Source organism: Choloepus didactylus, chromosome 17, assembly GCF_015220235.1.
Source record: "Choloepus didactylus isolate mChoDid1 chromosome 17, mChoDid1.pri, whole genome shotgun sequence".
NCBI lineage: Eukaryota > Metazoa > Chordata > Mammalia > Pilosa > Megalonychidae > Choloepus > Choloepus didactylus.
In genome coordinates, this window is record NC_051323.1 from 64,618,811 (window position 1) to 64,626,219 (window position 7,409).

General features: G+C 40.7%; 1 pseudogene; it reads left to right on the forward strand.

The window, feature by feature from the left end:
• Positions 1 to 3,765: 3,765 nt before the first annotated feature.
• LOC119512377 lies at positions 3,766 to 6,469 on the forward strand (annotated as a pseudogene).
• The last annotated feature ends 940 nt before the right edge of the window (positions 6,470 to 7,409 follow it).

Below are 7,409 nucleotides of genomic sequence, written 5' to 3' on the forward strand. Positions count from 1 at the left end.
AAAGGATAGAACTTTGGAGACTGGGTTTCAAATCTTGAATCCACTAGTTGTGTATATGTGGACACATCACTCAGTAATTCTGAGGTTCAGCTTCCTAAATCAGCAGAATTAGGGAAAGAATATCAATACAATATGATTATTTTGAGGATTAAATGTGAAAATGTGTGTGTGTGTGAGTGCACGTGTGTGTGTGTGTGTGTGTGTGTGTGTGTGTAAAGCAGAGTATCTGGCATGCACTTCAGCACTCAATGAAGGGTCTTTAACATTACCAGTCTGATTGGGAACTATCTAAAATATTGCAGCTTCTTCAAGGGTTACTTCAGTTTGAAATTAGACTTTTATATTTCTTACTGATAAAACAAATCCTTAATGAAAGCCAACCTCTCCTGGGAAAGGAGATCCTTGATGAAGGCAGGTGGTCTTTCCAGGTTCATGGGGCTTTTTGGTTCTGGCTTCTGGTGTGTTCCTTCCTACTTATTATTTAAGTCATTGTCTTCTGTGACCCACAAGGCAGGGAGGGTAAATGGAGTATTAAGACCTTGATATCTTAAAGTAAATTATGTTTATATGCATAAGCACAATACATTAGTACCTGAGTGTAAATAATTTTCTTTAATCAAATCCTTTCTCTAAGACACGGGGAAATGGAACATGAGAAAATAAATTTGGAACAGGTGATACTTATAGCCACTTAGTAGGATTGAGTTTGGAAGACATATACAGAGCTGAGGTTTTACTACTGGGTTTGCTGCCTACAAAAGAGTAACTGCCACCAGCCGAGTGCTAGCTCTACGTTAGATTCTACATGTTTGATGGAGAGACCAGTTATAAGCCCAGATAACTTTCCACCCTTATCCAAAATGTCTCATTCACATGTCAGGAAATTTTAGGCTTATACATTCGAACCTCAAAGACCAGCTGGTGTTCAATGTGAGTGTTTGGGGCAACCCTTAGCCCTTCTGTTTCCTTTTGCTCTTACTTTCCCTCCTTTCTTATTTTTGCTTTGAACTCTTGGTCCAGGGTCTCTGACTCTGTTTCCTCCTAATTTGGAGTTTTTACAATGCTCTCCTAAGGGCCTGAACCTTCTTCTGAAGACTTAAGTTTGGTCCATCCATTTGACCATAGTTATCTTTTGCCTTAGCTTGGCAATTTCCATCCTAATCTGTCAGAATCAACCCCAGCTCCAGCCCCTTGCCTGGTCAGGCCAGTGATGGTACTCTGCTAGGGGCTGGAGAAGTTAAACCACTAAGAATAAAACATGAAAACAAGTATGGTCTATCAATTGGGCATTATTAAAAGTAACATCTTACCTTTATGTGAATATAATGTAAATCATCTTTTCTCTGATTTGAATAAAAACTATTGGTTCAGGATTTTGAGAAATGTACATATTTGGTGAGAATTGTCCTTTACTAATGAACTCGATTGTTATCAATCTCTGGTGTGCTTAATATTAACTTTTCTCTTTGTTTTAACAAAAGCTTTAATATTCTTCTACTGATAGTAGATGCAACACTCCATACCCTCCAGTTCCAGAACTTCCTCTCCCTATGATCCTGGACAAGTGTCTCTGCCTTAGTTTGCTCATCTGGGCATAATTAGAGTATCTTCTTCCTAAGCATCATCAACGTCTTCCTTTCTCACTGGGAACTTAGGAGGAAGGCTGCATTCTGCGAAAGGGAAGGTAGGAGGATAGGAAAAAGAGGGGGTAAGGGATTTGGAAGCAAAGTGTTACCTATTCCAGAATATTGTCCCTGATCAGTTTAATAGTATGTGGCCTACAATCACTATAAGAAAATAGGTACACAGTAAATGTATGTGGAATGAATGAAGGGATGAATAAACATTCTTATAGTTTTGTTCAGTGGAAATGTGAATACCTACTGCTACTACATTATTAAATTATGAGGAATCACTGAATTGGAATTATACTACCTTTTTACTTTGTCTTGTTGCCTAAGAAATGAGAAGATGGTCCATGCATATAATGTTTTGTTGTGAAATCTTTGCTTGGTTTTATTACAACAGCTGTAAAGAAGATGAAAAGTTTGAATTAAAAGATCTTTAAAGTGACTGTAGATTTGCAATAATGAAATAATAAAGCATCTAATTTTACTTCAAATATTTCTTTCCAATAAAGTGCATCCTATTCAAGATCCTTAAATTTCAGAATAAATAACTTTTCCCAATAACAATTTTATATCCTTATATATTTAACATTAAAAGTGATCTCACTTATGTGAAACCCAATGCCTATGTACTAAATGAGCTTCTGGTGTTTATTTCATCAATAAAAATTATTTAATACATATATATGGTTTTGAATGATGCCCTGGTACTAGACAGGGCTTGTGGCCAGTGTGACTAAACTGCCTGTAAATTCTAAACCATCGAAGCAAGGCTCTTTAACAAGATCTGTTATCTCATCAGTTTTGTTTTGACAGTTACAGACAATGATACTGTCAAGTCTAGCATTGAAATGTTCTATTTTGATCCAAAAATGAATTATATTTGTTATCCATGAAAAATGAGATGTATAAAAAGGCAGCACTTCAATCAAAAATTTTCAAGTGTGCAGCATAGCTAGGCCCTGCTGAGACAGGATGACAAAGAATGTCAGAAAGTCTACGTAAGGATTGACGTGGGACCTGTGTTGTGGGCCAAAGTCTGGAAAAGAGATTTTTGTGTTTTTTTTTTTTTTTTTTTTTTTTTGGTTGAAGTGAGGGTGGCAGGGAGGGAATGACAAATGTCTCATAACTTCTTCCTTTTACACTCATATTGTCATATTTCATACTGTGGAAACTCTTCCAGTTGAACCTGATTGCAACTCTTTGAGAAAACTTTTTATCATTTTGACTAAATTTACAAAACCTGTCATATTTAGCAAGAAATAAAATTTTTAAATCTCTAAATGGATTTGCTGGCAACTAAATGCCCCTTTAATTCGACTTAACCCATACTCTGTTCTAATTAAGGTCAATTTGCCACAGAAGTATTCTGCTCCAGGACCCAGATCAAAGGTTTTGGAGAAATTAAATAGGAAAGCATTGGCACAAAACTTGGTGGGACATATCTTCTACACCAGCCAGGAACATTCCCAAAATTACAGGTTGAGGTAAAAGAACATTCCGGCAAAGGGATCTCTATGGCTTCCTCCAGCATACAACCAAAAAGCCACTACCCAGTGAAGGCCACCATTAAATGTCCATTCATTGTCCTGAAGGAACTGATCATATTCAGCTCTGAAGGTGTTTATTGAGGAGATGTACCTAGCAACTGTTAGTTCTTTATCTCTTTGTGCACAGTCAAGAACAGTCAAAAGTATTGATAAGTTAATAGTTACTTATCTGTGACCTGTCCTATTAACCAGAGATTTAGAAAACCATCATCAAATTTGTGGGTGATGGCCTACTCCTACTTTCTCTAATACAGATTAGATCACCGGGTCACTTGCTGTACAGTGGAATCATTTTCACTAACTTGCATTTTAATTTATTTTAACTTTTATTCTAAGTCTACACCAAATAAAACATCACACGTAATTCACTATTGCATTTGCTATAAAATGTTAGTGTGTACCTCAACATGTAAAATTTCTTTTAGAATATTGATTTCCTTGAGACATTTGTGTATTTCCCACTTTCCATTAAGGAGAAGCATATAAATTATTGCTTCCAGTAAGCCACAGGCTACCAAGAAGTTCATTAGCAAAGTTAAAAGTTGTTGACTTGGGGATAGGGAGCAATCTCCGAGCGAGGCAGCAAGATGGACGCGGGATTCTTCCGCGGAACTAGTGCAGAACAGGCTAATCGGTTCAGCAACAAACAGAAGCAGCTACTGAAGCAGCTGAAATTTGCAGAATGCCTAGAAAAAAAGGTGGACATGAGCAAAGTAAATTTGGAGGTTATAAAGCTTTGGATAACAAAACGAGTAACGGAAATCCTTGGATTTGAAGATGATGTTGTGATTGAGTTTATATTCAACCAGCTGGAAGTGAAGAATCCAGACTCCAAAATGATGCAAATCAACCTGACTGGGTTTTTGAATGGAAAAAATGCTAGAGAATTTATGGGAGAACTGTGGCCCCTGCTGTTAAGTGCACAAGAAAACATTGCTGGAATTCCTTCTGCTTTTCTAGAACTGAAGAAAGAAGAAATAAAGCAGCGACAGATTGAACAAGAAAAATTGGCATCTATGAAAAAGCAAGATGAAGACAAAGATAAGAGGGATAAGGAAGAAAAAGAAAGCAGCAGAGAAAAAAGGGAAAGGTCTGGAAGCCCAAGAAGACGCAAATCCAGATCTCCTTCCCCTAGAAGACGATCTTCCCCTGTCAGGAGAGAGAAAGCGCAGTCATTCTCAATCTCCCCGTCACAGAACCAAGAGCCGGAGTCCTTCCCCTGCTCCAGAAAAGAAGGAGAAAACTCCAGAGCTCCCAGAACCTTCAGTAACAGTAAAAGAACCTTCAGTACAAGAAGCCACTTCTACTAGTGACATCCTGAAAGTTCCCAAGCCTGAACCTGTACCAGAACCTAAAGAACCTTCTCCAGAAAAAAATTCCAAAAAGGAAAAGGAGAAGGAAAAGACTCGACCAAGATCTCGGTCACGTTCCAAATCAAGGTCCCGGACTCGTTCCCGCTCTCCATCTCATACTCGACCTAGACAGCACCATAGATCCTGATCAAGATCATATTCACCTAGAAGGCGGCCAAGCCCGAGAAGGAGGCCTTCTCCTCGGAGAAGAACTCCACCCAGACGAATGCCTCCTCCACCACGGCATAGAAGGAGTAGATCTCCAGTGAGACGAAGAAGGCTCTCATCAGCATCCTTGTCTGGGAGTAGCTCATCATCATCTTCCTCTCGTTCCCGGTCACCACCAAAGAAGCCTCCCAAGAGGATATCCAGTCCCCCTCGAAAAACTCGTAGGTTATCTCCTTCAGCGAGTCCTCCAAGGCGAAGGCACCGACCTTCGCCTCCAGCAACTCCACCACCAAAACCTCGTCATTCCCCAACACCCCAGCAGTCAAACTGTACCAGAAAAAGTCATGTTTCTGTCTCTCCAGGGAGAACTTCAGGTAAAGTGACAAAACATAAAGGTACTGAGAAAAGAGAGTCTCCTTCACCAGCACCCAAGTCTAGAAAAGTAGACTTATCTGAATCTGAAGAAGTTAAAGGTGGCAAAATGGCAGCAGCAGACTCTGTACAGCAGAGACGCCAGTACAGACGACAAAACCAGCAGTCTTCATCTGACTCCGGCTCCTCCTCCTCCTCAGAAGATGAGCGACCCAAGAGGTCCCATGTGAAGAATGGCGGGGTGGGCAGGCGGCGGAGACGTTCCCCTTCCCGGAGTGCCTCTCCATCACCACGAAAGCGCCAGAAAGAGACCTCCCCTCGTGGTAGACGGAGAAGTCCCTCCCCACCACCCACCAGAAGGCGACGTTCTCCTTCTCCAGCTCCTCCTCGGCGGCGCAGATCTCCCACACCCCCACCATGACGAAGGACACCTTCTCCTCCACCACGTCGGCGCTCACCTTCCCCAAGAAGATACTCTCCTCCAATACAGAGAAGATACTCTCCTTCTCCCCCTCCAAAGAGAAGAACAGCTTCTCCCCCTCCGCTTCCTAAAAGAAGGCCATCGCCATCTCCACCGCCAAAGCGTAGGGTCTCCCATTCTCCACCTCCCAAGCAAAGAAGCTCCCCAGTCACCAAGAGACGTTCACCATCGTTATCGTCAAAGCATAGGAAAGGGTCTTCCCCAAGTCGATCTACCCGGGAGGCCGGATCTCCACAACCAAACAAACGGCATTCGCCCTCACCACGGCCTCGAGCTCCTCAGACCACCTCAAGCCCTCCCCCCATTCGAAGAGGAGCATCGTCATCACCCCAAAGAAGACAGTCCCCATCTCCAAGTACTAGGCCCATTAGGAGAATCTCCAGAACTCCGGAACCCAAAAAGACAAAAAAGGCTGCCTCACCAAGCCCTCAGTCTGTAAGGAGGGTCTCATCTTCTCGATCTGTCTCAGGATCTCCTGAGCCAGCAGCTAAAAAACCCCAAGCACCTCCGTCCCCTGTCCAGTCTCAGTCACCCTCTAAAAACTGGTCACCAGCAGTACCAGTCAAAAAGGCTAAAAGCCCAACACCAAGCCCATCTCTGGCACAGAATTCGGACCAAGAAGGAGGCGGGAAGAAAAAGAAGAAAAAGAAGGACAAGAAACACAAAAAGGAGAAGCACAAGAAGCATAAAAAACACAAGAAGGAAAAGGCTGTGGCTGCAGCTGCTGCAGCTACTGTAATCCCTGCAGTCGTTACTGCTCCCACAACTACATCAGCACAGGAAGAACCAGAGGCAGAGCCAGAGCCTAAAAAGGAGACTGAAAGTGAAGCTGAAGATAACCTTGATGACTTAGAAAAGCACCTGCGTGAAAAGGCGCTGAGATCAATGCGGAAGACTCAAGTGTCCCCACAGTCTTAGATGGAAATGTTTGTTATGATGCAAATTTTATTTGGTTTGTACGCAATTCAATTTTAAAATGGCTAAAATGTGTTTGAGCTTTAGACTATAGCATTTGTTGTAATAATTGCTAGGTTGAAGTTCACCGTCTAAAAAAGGGGGCGTGGATTTACATTTCAAAAGGTGTCCACAGTGTATTAGTGACATTCTTTCATTGACAGCTGACATAAATTCATTTAGCGTGAAATATTCTAAGCCAAAAAGAAAAAAAATCCTCTTTTTTTTAAAAAAAGAGGGTTTAAATATGGTTGGCGTTCTTTAATGCGTTCTTTAATGCCTCTGGCTATTCCCAGAGGTTTTTTTCCTTTCTTTCTCTCATTTGATTCTTAGCATCCATTTAAGTTATGATGCTTCTAACCTAGTATGGTTTGTAAGCTTGCCCAGAAATAAGACCACTGTTGAACTACCACAAAAGTATAAATGAATATTCTAATGCCACAATCTTTCTTGTTGCCTGTGGAGTCTCTGCTGAAATGAATCAACATTCGAACTCTAGAATGAGACAAAATGAAAGCATGTTGTTTGCCAGGACACTGTGGGTTTATACTGATGTGTAACAAGTTGATTTGGAACACTGGAATTTCATTCTATTCTGGTTTTGGTGTTTTGGGTTTTTTTTTCCTCCTTTTCTTTTGTAAAGGCAATTATCTAGTCCCAGGAAGGATCCTTCAGTTATATAAAATTTTATTTTATGAAAAAAAAAAAAAAAGTTGTTGACTTACTCAAATTCTTCTTTTCTTTGAGCCTGACTTTCCTACAATTTTTATATTTTAGTATATTTTTATATTATAATATTATTTCACAGTGGGTATTTTTTGCAAACTATATAGTTTCTGATAACTTTAATATATACATGAGCTGTTTTTATTTTGGATCATCTATGAAATGTTTTGAAAATAGG